General features: G+C 28.8%; 1 protein-coding gene and 2 pseudogenes across 2 annotated transcripts in view; 2 read left to right on the forward strand and 1 right to left on the reverse strand.

The window, feature by feature from the left end:
* LOC149880014 (uncharacterized) overlaps positions 1–16038 on the reverse strand; it is a 182187-nt gene that overhangs the window by 8753 nt on the left and 157396 nt on the right. The window lies entirely within an intron of this gene.
* LOC145192299 (uncharacterized) lies at positions 1611–4947 on the forward strand (annotated as a pseudogene). The gene is made up of 10 exons (XR_016446192.1): positions 1611–1891; positions 1970–2125; positions 2420–2523; positions 2737–2802; positions 2981–3044; positions 3237–3400; positions 3568–3632; positions 3959–4056; positions 4356–4463; positions 4870–4947. The product of XR_016446192.1 is annotated as an uncharacterized LOC145192299 (transcript).
* On the forward strand, positions 10207–12893 carry LOC149880016 (uncharacterized; annotated as a pseudogene).

Raw genomic sequence — 16038 nt, forward strand, 5'->3', positions numbered from 1 at the left:
CTAAAGCCAATTTATAAAGAACTTAGCTCTAATGAATTACTTGCAAAATGTATGCATGGAAAAACTCAGAACCAAAATGAGAGTCTTAACATGATGATATGGGAAAGAGTACCGAAAACTAAATTCTGTTCATTGTTACATTTGAAATTTGCAACATATGATGCTATTGCAAACTTTAATATTGGAAGAAAAGCATCAGTGATGACTTATGAAAAACTCAATATGATTCCAGGAACATTTATGATAGATGGCTGCAATAAAGAAAATAAAATACGCTTGTATCAATCGTCATACAAAAATAAATCCGATGTTAAGTTGCGTAGAAAAACAATCAGGGGCAACAAAAAGAACAAAAATGATAAGGAAAAGCAAAAACAAGGAACTCTTTATGCTGCTGGTAGCTTTTAAACATTTTGCTTTAAAATTTACAGATATTGTTTATTTTAAAAATATTTTTCTGCATTTTTTTCTCTTTTTTAATTTTTAAAGTGTTTTTTTGCTAACTTCTATTTTTCAATCTCCCGTCACAGTTATTTGATTTTCTAGTAATCAGTTTTTAATCAAATTTTCAGCAATGATGTGTTTTTATATGATGTATGCAATCTGCCAAAAGTTAATTATAAAACATTTCAGGGTTTGAGATATTGCTGTTTCAGCACTAAAAATTGGCTTATTTAAAAATCTTCATAATCCGTGTAGTGCTACATGGAAACTAATAGTCAGATTTAAAAACTTTTGGCAGATTGCATAGATCAAACTGTTTTTTATCATTGGGCCAAGTTTTACTTTGAATACTCTATTAGAATCTGAGATATTTTTGACAGTGCGACGTGCATATTTTCCTATATCCGCCATTTTAGGTGATTGTCATGACAACATAACCACCTGTAATTTTATAAATCGATTTCATTTAATAAGATCTTTCATAGGCTTAATTTTAATTTTGACTATAAGATTTCACTTCCAAGATAATTTTGAAGGGGGTATACCACCTTAATTTCACTTCTAAAATTTATTTCTTTTTTGAAATGACTCATGCGTGCATACTATTGTTCTAATTAAATGCATTCAAACTATCCACCGTATATTTAAAAGGAAAAATTTAAATTTATTTTAGGCCGCTTAACTGTAGCTTTACCATATATATATATATATATATATATATATATATATATATATATATATATATATATATATATATATATATATATATATATATATTAAGTAATTTTTATTTAAAAATTATCTTATTTACAAATAAATTTTAATTGTAATAATATAATTTACTTATTTCTCAATGTCATTGAGATTTAACATATTGAGATTTAAAATATAATTTTTATTGTTAAAAATTGTGAGGAATAGGAAATACTTATTGTCTCAATAACATATTTTAATCCTCTATGTCTAAGTGTTTCTTATTCCTCACAATATTTTAAATAGTTAATAAAATAATAATATTAAATTAATGATAAAAAAAAAGTAATAATAATAATATTTTTAATTTATGGTAACATTATTATGTTTGTTCATGGTAACATTATTATGTTTGTTCATGGTAACATTGTTATGTTTAATATTCCTGGTAACATTATTATGTTTGTTCATGGTAACATTGTTATGTTTAATATTCATGGTAACATTATTATGTTTATATTATTATGTTTATACATAAGTATTACATTAGTATATATGTCTGGAAAGTTTTCAAAAGTTATATGGAAAGAAAATAACAGATTAGTAGAGGATGTTGCACTAACCAAATGGATTAACAAAGAAGGACAACAAATTTGTTGTCCCAAAAAAAACTACAACCATGCACTGAAAAACAACCTGTCGCCAACAAAAGAATGGCACAAATTTCCATTGATAAAGTGTAAGATAACAGATGGTTAGTATCTAACTTTTTTATGCATTTTTTTTTAAAGGTAATGTAATTGCTTTTTGTAGCAAATTATTTTATAACTAGATTCATTTTCATGTTGTGAAGAATATAACTTTTCTACGTCAGATGAGATATATGTTGATGAAAGCATTAAAAAAAAGAATAACAAATCATTCTGCTCTTCATTGCCAGAACCTATTATAAATAAGCCCAATTCTAAAAGTATAACACGAAACCTAGGTAAATATCATAATTTTTTCTTAATGGTTTATAAACTGAAATAGATTCTTGTTTAATTTGATCTAATTCATAATTATTTAACTATAAATTATTTTTATGTATTACTAAGTTTTTCTTTTATTTTAACTATTTAATCAATCAACTTGGTATGAAAATTCAAAATTGATTGCAAGCATGCTAAAATTGTTTGAAAGAATGAATTCAGAAATCGAAAGAGTACAAATTGGTTAAAAGATTAAGTAACGGGTTGAGGGATTATTTATAGTTGTAACTATAATTATTTCTTTTGAATAGAGTTATCAGATTCAGAGAATGAAGATGTTTTTTCTTCACATTTCATTGATGAACACAATAAAACCAAGCAAAGTTCACAATGTCAAAGAGTTTCAAGTTTTATTGTGAGTAGTTTTGGTTTTTACACCACTGAACGTTAATGTGGAGGTCTTTTTTATTACTTTGTTTTTTGTTTTAAAATAGTTGTAAAAGATAGGTATAAAAGAAATGAAGTATTTATAATATTGTGATCCGATAAAACATGAGTGTAGCATTTGGTCATGAGTGTAGCATTTGGTTTAGTAGCTAAAATTTTTTAGTATCTTAACCTTTTACAGGAGGAGAGATCAAAAATTGCTCTTGAATCAAGCCCAAAGAAAAATATGCAGAAGTTATCACAAGAGGTTTGACATAAATCTGAATATTATTTGTTGTTCTTTATTTGTTAAAATTAAATAAGAATTTTTATAAAACTTGAATGTTTAATTTATTTTCAGCTTCACTTATAATTTGAGTGGATTAATTTTTTTGTTAAATTATTATTGCAAAGTAGTTTACTTAGTCAAGATTATTTTTTATTAGGTTTCCAGTCTGCCTCTTTTGCCTTTGTCTGATTCTACAGATAAAGTTTTAGCTGATTTAAAAAGTAGGTTTTCCAAAATATTATGGCAACCTCTGTGATGGAGTAATAAAAAAACAAGTATTTTTGGAATTTTAATTTGAGTTACTCAAACATAATTTGAATTTTAAAGATGATATTTCATTATTTTGCTATTTGGTTTCACGAGCTAAATGATATTTAATACGTTAATCAATTTTTTTACTCTTTTGTTTGTAGAGATGCAAAATGTTATCCTCAAGGAGCTTGCGGAAATAAAAGTTCTTTTAAAAGAAGTTATAGAAATTAAGTTTCATGCAACTGGGGTGAAGTTGCTAGAATCAGTGGACGAAGTGATTTCACTGGATAATAAACTAAAAGATAAAACTGAGTATACTAAATTGGTATGATCTAATTATCTTAATTTTTAATAAGTTTGTTTAAATTTGGTTTATAAGTTTAGAGTCTAAATAAAAAATATTTCTAAAGGAACTAAAAAACTAGCTTGTGTTAGGCTCTAAATGTTGTAAAGAAAATTAAGTTACATTAATTTTTAATACATTTATTTCAGCTTGATAGTTTGAAAAAAGTTGGTGGCGGAAAGCCAAGAGAACATGTTTTTTTGATCATGAAAAGGTAAATGATTATGATTTTATTAATTTTAGAAATATGATTAGAAGGGGCCAAAAGCAATTCATTTAGACCATTATTTGTTAATGGATTTACTTTTAACATGACAATTTGAAAAACTTTGTAGCTTCACTCTAGGTATTTAAGTTTGTTTGTGTGCAAAAGTAAGTATAATCTAATCTTGTTTAGCATTTTATTTTCAAATTTAATACTTATACCTTTATAATTTATAATTTTAAGCATTCATATATTAAAATATATTTCAATTTATTACTTATGTTAAAATAAAAAACTTTATAAATATTTCAGTTTGTTGTTAAAATATTTGTCAGGTTTTTTTCGAATCAGCTACAGTCCAAATTAAATCGAAAAGGAAATGGGGGAAAGATAAGCTTAGAAAATCTAGTAAATATATGGAGTGTTTTACGAGGTATAGTCTTGGTAGAATTTACAAAACTGATATCTGTATTAAAAAAATATTTTTGGACTTTTTTTTGTGTAATGCAAGAATTTTTATCTCCATAAATACAGTAAAAGTTCACAATACATAATACATTCCTTTTTTTTTTTCATAAAACAATTTGCCTCTTATTATTAATCTCTCATTACATCATTGTTATCTCTCATTACATCATTGTTATCTCTCGTTACATCATTATTTATACTTATTTTATACATTACTATAAATTAGTAAATGTTTGGTATTTTGAATAATTTTAATTTTGACAGATTCCTGTGAATATAATGGTGGATCAGTCAAAGACCTTGAGAAATCTGTTACAGATGTTCTGCGAAATGCTCCTGCTCGTGCTCGTAAAAGAAAAGCTTGTAATACAGGTAAGCAATGCAATATGTGACTTATTTAGACTTATTATATGTAAAACATGTTTCCGTTTTAAACTGATATGTAATATAAAACACAAATTTTGACAATGTGTTGTCATTAAATCACATTAGTTAATAAAGTTATTGTAAGTTATAATAAATTAGACTTTTTGCTTGTAAATAAGAAATGTTGTCGCATAAAAAAATATGAAAAATAATACTAATCCGGTTACTGTGCAGCAATATGTATATATGTGTGTGTGTGTGTGTGTGTGTGTGTGTGTGTGTGTGTGTGTGTGTGTGTGTGTGTGTGTGTGTGTGTGTGTGTATATATATATATAATTTCATAAAAATAGATCGTTCAGAATTCAACATGTCTTTCAAAATCATTTAAATGACATTAAATTATATATTTTAGATATCGACGACGTGGAAGAAGATGTTGACAGCAATTGCATCAATTCAGAAATATAGTTTCTTATGTATATTTTTGTGAAATAAATTTAAGTAATTTCAGTTAAAAAGTTTCTTTACTTGTGTAATTTAATCATTTTTTTATGACTAATTTAACAGCTAAATAACTTTGTATCAAACAAGTCCCAGCTAGCAAAAAGATCTAAAATGCATCTAATATGCATCTAAAATGATCTAAAAACTGGTCTAAAAGACGTCTAAGTTCACGTCGTGAACGGGACATAAATAGACGTCTATCTTATAGACGTCTTTTAGATGCATTTTATTCGACACAAATAAATGCCTAAGATGCATAAAAGATGTGAAATATACATCTTAAAGATGTATATTAGATGTATAAAAGGGCTATTAGTAGCTAAAAAAAAAAATCTATTATATATCTTTTTTAAACGCGCCTCAGGCATCTATTTAAGAGACGTATTTTATACATCTAATATACATCTTTAAGATGTATATTTTACATCTTTTATGCATCTAAGGCAATTATTTGTGTCGAATAAAATGCATCTAAAAGACGTCTATAAGATAGACGTCTATTTATGTCCCGTTCACGACGTGAATTTATACGTCTTTTAGACCAGTTTTTAGATGCATATTAGATGCATTTTAGATATCTTTTTGTTTGCTGGGAAGTTAGACAATTTAACTTTTTTTGTGAAGGGTATATAATGTTTATCGATACTTTTAAGGTTACAAATTTGGATATTTTCATCCAAATTCTTATCCACATTTACACCAGCAACAATGTTTAACAAGATCAGTTCCCTGCAAATTTTAACTCAAAATTGTTTCCTAGAGCTAGAACAATAAAGGCAACTAACAGCGGAAAGAAGAAATTGCCGCCGGTATTTTAACATATACTTTAGAAAATCTCTAGGTGTTAGACGAAAGCAAATCCAAGAAGCAGAAAATGAAAGATACTTGTTTTTAGAGACGAAATTTCCTGGCGGCAAATAAAGAACAAGACAGTAACAATGCCGCGAACTTGTTTTACCTTTTAGCATTTTTTTATCGTTTATTGAATGTTTTTTTGAGTAACAGGAGCTTTTAATTTCTTTAAAAATATTTTCAAAATCGTTTTGGATCTTAAACTTATCATTTTTTTACCTGTTTTATAAAGAGTTGGTTCTTCAAATAATCTACTGTACCAATAACCAGTGATTAATTCAATATTTTTATGGTGTGAACTTGTTCGATATATATTTGGTTATTTCAGTAGTTAGTGTTGTACTAAAATAACTGCTGTTTATTTCAGTACATTTAGTATCCGCTGTTTATTTTAGTACAACATGAAGTATTGAAATAATTGCTTTTTATTTCAGAACTCCATGAAATACTGTAATAACCATAAAAAATACTTGTAGTATATTGAAAGAAAAATTCATTATTTTATTCCTTGGATTATTATTTTATAATATGGTTTACAATATTATCATGATATAACAATATTAGCATTTAACGTTTAGATAAACAGTAACAATTGCATTTTACTTTTGTATAACATTAATAATAGTAATTTAATTTTAAATTTATTTTAACACTTTTGAAGTAACTGGAGGTTTTCCAAAAATTCCAAAAAAATGGTACTTCACTTCAATAGCATCAATTTACCCTATAAATTTTTTAAATATTTTCTCTGGACTTCAAAATGGAAAAACCAGAAAAGAACAAACTTTACTTTAAAAATATTGAAAAATATATAACGGAGAGAATATATCCAGCTGGTCTTGGAAAATGCACCAGACGATCCCTCAGGGATGTAGCAGCAAGTTATTGTGTGCTTGGTATAACAATGACACCACTAATGTTTTTTTTATATAGACAACCTGACAGACTGACGGGTTTTATTGTGATTCTACAACTAGGAAGATTAAGAACCTAAAATTAAGGAAAAAAAAAGGAAGATTAATTTATAATTTTAGGAAAATCAAAAATACTTTAGGCCTTGCGATTAAAATAAGCAATGCAAACATCATAAAAGAAAAAAACAGAAAATAGTTATGTAGAACATAGATAAGTTACTGAGCTCTTTTTTTTAATATAATCAAAAACAACAAAACAAACATTTTCAATGTATTTTCTTTCTAATTATCATAGTTGTATTTTCAGCCTAGAATCTATGAACAGCACATCAACTTAATGAAATTAAAAAATATATTATATACTATCAGTATTAAATGCTTAGAATATCACATCGCCCATTTATTTTATTAAAAAACAACATACTAGATAGTGCTTAGAATGTTGGAATATCACCTCCCCTTAATAAAATTAAGAAACATACTATTATATTTTTAGAATATCACATCGCCCATGTATTTTATTAAAAAACAACATACTAGATAGTGCTTAGAATGTTGGAATATCACCTCCCCTTAATAAAATTAAGAAACATACTATTATATTTTTAGAATATCACATCGCCCATGTATTTTGTTAAAAAACAACATACTAGATAGTGCTTAGAATGTTAGAATATCACCTCCCCTTAATAAAATTAAGAAATATTAGCATGCTACTATTATATGTGTAGAATATCAAATCGCCCTTGTATTTTGTTAAAAAACAACAAACCAAATAGTGCTTAGAATGTAACATCCCCTCATATAGATATATAAAATATTGCATAACATCTGGTTGAAAATATGTAAAATATTACTAGAAAATCATCAATTTTAGAATTAAAAATTAAATTATAGTACCATGTCTTGCGGACTTCGTATATACCAACATATTAATAATGAATTTCATTTATGTATTAGTTGCGTTATTATTATAAACTATGAACGTTCTTGTATTATTCGGACGCACTCGGTACCCTACTAAGTTCTATTACTTCAAAACGTATCCTCGTTTTCATTATTTCTACTGGTGCGGTCATATTCTAAGGTGCGGTGATATTCTATTACAGTATCTTCAGAATCTTAAATAAAATATATTCAGTTTACAAGGTTCTTCAGATTTATTTGAACTAAATTTTAGGAATCTAATTAGGCCTGTAAATATTACCTTTTGGCGTTATGATAAAATTTCTGTTTTCAATCAATTTTTGGACACCATTCCCCACCTCTCATAAGAAAAACACAAGCTGTTCACTTTCTGTTTCTAATTTACTGGTTGCGTAATGTGCACATACGCATGAGCTGAGGCTTTTAGATACCTAAAAGAATTGCTACTAGGGCCGAACCTGCCTTAAACATCCTTATCAGATCCAAAAAATAAGTCCCTCGAATTTTAAATAGGTCATATTCCGACGCCAACTCAATTTTTCGCATTTTTTTCTTATTGTTGAAACTCTAAACTTTTGATATTTTTAAAATAACTATTTTCCCAAAAGAAATATAATTAGATTATTACTAGGATCGGCGTTTTTTCTAAAATTTTGACATAAAATAAACAAAAAATCATAGTTTTTATTAGAGTTCGGTATTGCAACCTTTGTGTTCTCCGTAATGCAACTTTTTCAACATATCCATTTTACTGTTAAAATTGTATTCCTTTTTGACGGTAAACTATTCTATTATCTTTCATACCAAATGTAAAAGAATCCAACACCCATTTCCATTATTACATTTTTACAAAATAAAATTTGTGGTTTTTTTAGTTTTTTCAAGAAAGTTATAACTCAAGTATAATTAGTAACAAGTTAAAGACGGTTTGAGAAAAAAGAAAATTCATGATAATTTATGTTTTTGGGGTTATATGATAAAGCTGATCACTACTTTTTTAGGGGTAATTGACTCCTATTAATGTTTAAAATCATATCAGAACAAAAGTTTAACCATCACCCTAACTTTTCCTATAAAATGTAACAAAATATTAAAACTTCGGTGATGATGATGATGATGATGATGATGATGATGATGATGATGATGATGATGATGATGATGATGATGATGATGATGATGATGATGATGATGATGATGATGATGATGATGATGATGATGATGATGATGATGATGATGATGATGATAATGATGACTTTTCTGGCTATTAACTTTCGCCCATTGATAGCTTTATTTACAGACATTTACATTTAAAAAAGGATTTCTTTAATATCGATGGTCAAGAGCGCAAAGGGAATACGTCCGACATTTAATGGTTTTCAGTTATTGTGCGCATTTCATTCAGTAACAGATAAGGATCATATGGTACAAATATTAAGCTTCAACAGTCGAGCAACCGGAAGATATTTAACAAAACAAATAGGTAACATGTCCATATCAACGTTATATAATGAGCATAAAAGTAATATGTCCAATGTATCTTTTCTGCACCGGATTTTTTTCACTTCTTCATGTGCATAAATGTAATATGTCCGATATGTCTTTTGTGCGCAAGAAATTACAAACGAACACGTGCATTAATTACCGTGCACTGTGGCAAAATATCCGATATCCTTTTGTTCACAAGAAATTCATAATGAACACGCGCTTTCATTATGGTGCAGTATGGTTGTATGTCACGTTTTCGCGGCAAACATGCCGTTGGTATTGACATATGATATTCTATTCCGTACAAATAAGCGTTTCCGCGTTCATTTATATATCTATTATTTATATGAAATTAATAATAAAGAACTTTTAAATGAATTGAAATGATAAAATAATTACGATTTAATTATTTGAAAATGAAGTCAATAGACTGTAGCTGTTTTGACGGTTTTTCGAGAATTTGTCTGTTATATTAAGTGCTCTTTGAGAACAAAGATGGCGGTTATTTTTTTCATAGCTTGAAACACTGATTATTTATAACGTTAATTTTAATGAAAGCAAACAAACGTCGTGTCGTGGTGTTTTAAAAGTATTGGAGTTATTTTGCTTGATTTTGTTTATTTATTGTTAAGATAAACGTGCTGTATTGAGAGTAATTTGAAAGAAACATTATAAATGGTACTTTTTGTGAACTTTTTGAACTGTTAATAAACATTCTTAGGCTGCGTAGTTTAGGTTTACGTATTAGTTTATTTTATCATAGTTTATTTTATCATAGTTTACTTTATCACAGTTTATTTTTGTGCAGTATAATTTAGTTTTACTTTTTTTGTGTTATAGTAGTATAAGTGCAAAAACTCAACAATGTTTCCTAATCAAAGTACAAGAAGCAAGTTAATTTTTGAAATGTTAAACAAACCAAAAGATGCCACCATTGTACAACAACGTGTTGGTACAAGTTAGGATACAAGTAAGAATATTCTTAATAGTTTCTAACTTTATATTATGCAGTGCCATCATGACATTTTTAAATTATAAAACTTTTGTTTTTTAGGTTTCCTTCTTAATGTTGAAATTCAGTATTTGGATCATGAGATGAAAGAAATGTTTCCTTCAGAATTTGTGAATGTGATATCTGATAAATTGGTATGGAATATTGAGAATAATGTTGACAACTCAGAAACACCAATTGAGGGCGATTTCAACGTTACAAGTGAGAGCGTCTCTGATAGAATTCCAGTCGATGCAGACTTAGGTATTTATAATATACAATAACAATTCACAATTATTTCTAAATATTCAATACAACTCACTATCAAGGCAAATCTAACTTTTTTTTTAATTTTTAGCCACTGTTATTGATGAAAATCTTACATCCGCGACAACGAATATATCTATGTCGAATGAGGATATAAATGCCCATGCAACCTCAGGTAATTTATATGCTACTTCACAAGTATTTCCAAGTATTCAAACAACTCACTATCAAGGCAAATCTAACTTTCAACGTTACAAGTGAGAGCGTCTCTGATAGAATTCCAGTCGATGCAGACTTAGGTATTTATAATATACAGTAACAATTCACAATTATTTCTAAATATTCAATACAACTCACTATCAAGGCAAATCTAACTTTTTTTTTAATTTTTAGCCACTGTTATTGATGAATATCTTACATCCACGACAACAAGTATATCTCTGTCGAATGAGGATATCAATGCCCATGCAATCTCAGGTAATTTATACACTACTTTATAGTTATCTTAAAAAATCAATGCAACACATCTTCAAGTCGCATATCACTTTTTTATTTATTTATAGGGAATGTAAACGATGATATACTCATGTGTACATCACAAAATCTATCTACATCTACGTCATCAGAATATTTGCCTGTGTCAAGCTATAGTTCATCTAAAACTTCAGGTACTTTAATTATTAGTAATGCAAATAAAAATGAAACAACTTTGTTAAAATTAGCAAACATAAATAACTATGCGTGTTTTTCCAGTTTACATTAGGAACAGACGTCCAGATCCTTCCAAGTGGAAAAGAAATGTCAGAAGAGATAAAAGAGTAGCTGGAAAGCCTTACGTGAATAAAAAAGGAACTTTAATAGCTGAGAAAATACCCGCAAACACAGACTGTAAATGCAAATTTCAATGCGTAGCAAGTATATCAAACGATATGAGAAGACTTTTATCCACTAAATACTATGCATTGGCTGATGCAAGTGCTCTAAAATCCTATATCTGTTCTTTAGTTGTGGAGAACAATACAATTTCAAGACGGAGGCAAAGAAGAGAAGGGGCAGAAAAAATACATTTTATTGCGAGGTCTTACTTTTTGCAAGTAAAGGACATGAATACACGTGTGTGTCTAAAATTTTTATGTGACGCCTTCAAATTTAGTACCAAAACTCTACTTAATGCTTTGAAATACAAAATGAATGGAATGTATGTAGGGAAAGATGGGAGAAAAAGGAATCCAACACCAAACGGTACACCTGAGAGCATTATTTTGGGAATCAAAGAGCATATCGATAGCTTCCCAAGAATTGAGTCACACTACTGTCAACGGGACACTAAAAAACATTATTTGGATTCCAGCCTAAATATTTCCGTCATGTTCAGGCTCTATAAAGAAGAATTCTGTCCTAAAAACAGTGTACAGGGAGCAAGGTATGATAAGTATAGGCAAGTGTTCAATAATTGTAATCCTCCATTGGCATTTTACTGCCCCAAAAAGGACCAATGCACTAAGTGCAATATTTATAAAGATTTGCTTGACAAATCATCCCACGAAGAGGAGCATGCCCATCATAAAAGGAGGGAATTAGAGGCTCTGCAATCAAAAGAGGCCGATAAGAAGAAAGCCAAAACAGATAAAAGCTTTCGGGCCATCACATTTGATATGCAGAGCATATTATCAATCCCACATGCCGGTGATGCTTGAATATTCTGTAAACGCAAATTGAATGTTTATAGCTTTACAATATTTGAGGGGCATAATTCGGATGCGCATTGCTTTTTGTGGAATGAAACAAATGGAGGAAAGGGGTCTCGCGAAGTGAGTACTTGCCTTCTCAAATATTTGCCATCCTTGCCTGATACTGTTAAGCATGTATCATGTTTTTCTGATACATGCGGTGGGCAGAATAGAGACAAATACGTAGCCACAGCAATGCTTTATGCTGTCAACAGCTTTGCTCTGGAGAAAATCGATTTAAAGTTTATGGAGCATGGGCACTCTTGTTTAGAGGCAGACTCCATTCATTCAACAATAGAACGTGCAAAAAAGCATAAAAAAATCTATAGCGTGAATGAATGGAGACTGTTGATGGAATTAGCCAGGTGAAATCCAGGGCCATACATGACAAATGTCATGCATCATAATGATTTTTATGATGTAAAAGAGCTCTACAAAAATAACGTTTTTAATGTGAATATTGATAATACTGGGGAACCAATACAGTGGCTGAAAATCAAGTGGCTTCGGTTTCAAAAACAGATCCCAATTTGATTTTTTATAAAAATGACATTTGGGATGAAGATTTCAAATTTTATTTTTAATTAATGTGTTATAAAATCGGAGGAGCGGAAGAAGTCGTTCCTGGAATAATCCAGTAACCAGAAAATACGACTCCATGATACCGCTTAGTACAGCGAAAAAGAAAGATTTGTTAGACTTGCTGGCGCAAGGGGTTATTCCTACTGATTACAGCGATTATATTAAAAGTTTACATTATAATTAATGATGTTTTGTATTAAATAAAAATTGATTCAAAATTTAAAAATGCATTTTCCTTTATCAATAATTTCCTTGTTACCTTGTGCTATATTTCAATATTCTGACTGAAAGAAATATAACCAACTTAGATAATTATACTTTCATATGAATTGTCCTCATCCACTAAAATTAGAAGGTGCCAGAATGTGGAACACCGATGTATTGATCATATTTTGATGATGATCATATTTTAGGCATTGAATGAGATGGAAAACCATTAAATGAAGCTTTAGTTTTAATGGTTCAAGGTATTGCCATAAAGTGGAAGCAGCCTGTTGCATATTTTTATAGCAACAGTTGTGTTCATTCAAAAAAACTATCAAAAATAATATTGGAAGCCATCGATAAACTGCACTCAACTGGACTAATTGTACGAGCTGTAGTGTGTGACCAGCATACAACCAATATTTCAGCTTTAAAGTTACTAGGATTCAGTAAAATAACTCCATACTTATCCCATCCTACTGCTCAAGCAAAGGTATACATAATCTTTGACCCTCCACACTTGATAAAAAATCTACGAAATAATTTGATTCGGCGTTATATAACTACTAATGGAAAAACTGTATCATGGAAATACTTACACTCTTTGTGTAATATAGAAAAGCAAAACCCAGTTCGACTTGCACCAAAGTTGACAGAAACCCATATGGAACCTGGACCATTATTATCTATGCGAGTAAAATTGGCAACACAAGTTTTCAGCCATTAAGATTAAGCATCTATGCCCTTGTATATTATTGCAAAGCTTTTACCATCAGATGCTTTGGCAACATGTGAGTACTTTAAAAAAATTGACACTCTTTTTGATATGATGAGTTCTAGAAAGTTATTTGCAGACAAACCAGCTAGATGTGCATTAACTGAAGGGGAGACTATAAAAAACTTGGAAGAAATAAAAAAAAATTGGATTTCAACATGGCATTTTGAAAAAGCTAGGAGCCATACTGGTTTTTCCAGCCATTTGGGGACTAATAACAACAATAAACAACATTATATTATCCAGAGAGCTTCTTGCAGAAAGTTTTCAATTTATTTGCACATCCCGTTTTAATCAAGACTGCATTGAAAATTTTTTCTGAATAATACGAAGTAAAGGCGGTTGGAATGACAGACCAACATCAAAATAGTTTAAATCTGCATACCAAAATGATTTGGTTCTTTGATCTACTGAGCAAACAAAGTCAAACACAAATTGTGTTTCAGAATCAGATTTCACAGTTGCAATAACTTTAGAAGCATGTGTTAATCTAGTTAATGAAAAAAGTAATATAGTGAATAGTTCACTATATTACTTTTTTCATTAACTAGATGAAACAAAATTAGCACACAAATGTAATGTAAATCCTCCGCTACAAATTCAGGGTTCAGTTTTACAAATTTATTCTGAAACAATAGAACCGATTCTGTGTTAACTTGCTAGTTGGCTAATCCAAAAAGTGTCTTTATGTCAATTATGCAGAAACATTTTGTCTCAGCCATCTTCTGAAATCTCTGGTAATCCTTATAAAGAGTTTATCAGTATCAAGAATTGTAATGGAAGAATCAATTATTTACAACCAAATTCTTTCTTGTATAAAACTGTACAAACTATGGAAGCTATTTTTCTTATGCACATTAAGAAAATATTTGCATACAAGTATCTAGCAGGAACTATTATTGAAGCAATCAAGAAAGACTGTAAAGTTAATTTCATTTATAATCTTCATCCTGAACATGCATTGCATTTGGAAAAAAACTGATCCACACTTTGGTTGATATGCGGATTTATTATTATGTCAATTTTTACAATGACAACATAGCTCCACGTAACAAAAAGTGCCCTAAAAAAATGGCTCGTGTTCTTCATAAGTAGATATTATACTTAGTTGAAAGAAACTTAATTGAAATTATTTGTTAGTATCATACAGTTGTTACCTACTAGCATACTGTAGAGGGCAGTTAAGAACTGAAATGTCCATATCAGAAATAGTAATGCATAATTCAATAAAACTTATAAGTCAATTATGTATTTCTTTTTTAAATAGATAGAAAAAAACATAATTATTACTTTTGTTTACATACGTTAAATATAATACCACTTTTTTTATTCAAATAAATAACAAATGTAATAGTATAAAAAGCTATTAACATACTAGTATGCTTGCATTATTTATTGTATTTCAGCTCCATCGGCGCTGGTGAAACAAAGCATTTGCTTTTTAAGTAGATTAAACTTGAAGTTATGTCTTTGTAAAATTATTATTGGTTACAAATCTGGCTGTACTAGGCATCCCATAGTTCCCGTTGACGGAATAATACTAAAATCCGCGAGTCGAACACCCTTGTTTGAATTGCTGTAATTTAATTGATTGAATCGTTTTATTTGTATTATTTATTTATGCAAGTTTTTGATCTTCTTATTTTTACTATTACTTTCCGGTTTTTTTAAAAACTTCACTCGACATTACTCGAAAATGCATTAAAAATGTCTGATATTAGTAAATAATTATTTAAAAGTTTATGAACTAATTTTTCTTAAGTCTAACAAGTGCCCTTAAAAAGATTATTAAACTTAAAATTCGAAAACTACAAAAAAAAAATTTTAACCAGTTTTAAAGCTGTTATCCCCCACTGTGCGTAGGCAACAAAGACTCTAATAATGTATGTTCTATAAATTATGATTTTTTTAATTGTCATTTGCCTGAAAATGTAAAGCATATCAAATTGTTTTGCAATTCCTGTGCAGGACAAAATAAAAACTGGACAGTTTTGCGTTTCTTTTATTATCTAGTTCATAAGATAGAAAGATTTGACAGCATAACAGTTTCTATGAAGCAAAGACAACATTCCTAATATGTTCATCTTTAAACCTGCAAAATCTTTTTTTTAAAACTCATTTTTATCATGCTTTGGGTCCCAAACTTCCCTTTATTTTTATATTTTATAGTTCAAATGTCAACCTGGTAAAATTAAAAATGTTTTAAAAAATTCTATTTCATCGACAATATTATAAATATATTAAAGAATTCATGTTCAAAATTTCAAACAGTTTTGACACTTTTTGAGTTTGTTATATTAGATGAAAGAATAGGCAGTTTTGGGGGTAAAATAATTATGCGCATAATTAA

The sequence above is a fragment of the Hydra viridissima genome, unplaced genomic scaffold (genome assembly GCF_058129835.1).
Source record: "Hydra viridissima isolate aposymbiotic clone 2 unplaced genomic scaffold, HvirCarnegie_v1 scaffold_13, whole genome shotgun sequence".
Classification (NCBI taxonomy): Eukaryota; Metazoa; Cnidaria; class Hydrozoa; order Anthoathecata; family Hydridae; genus Hydra; species Hydra viridissima.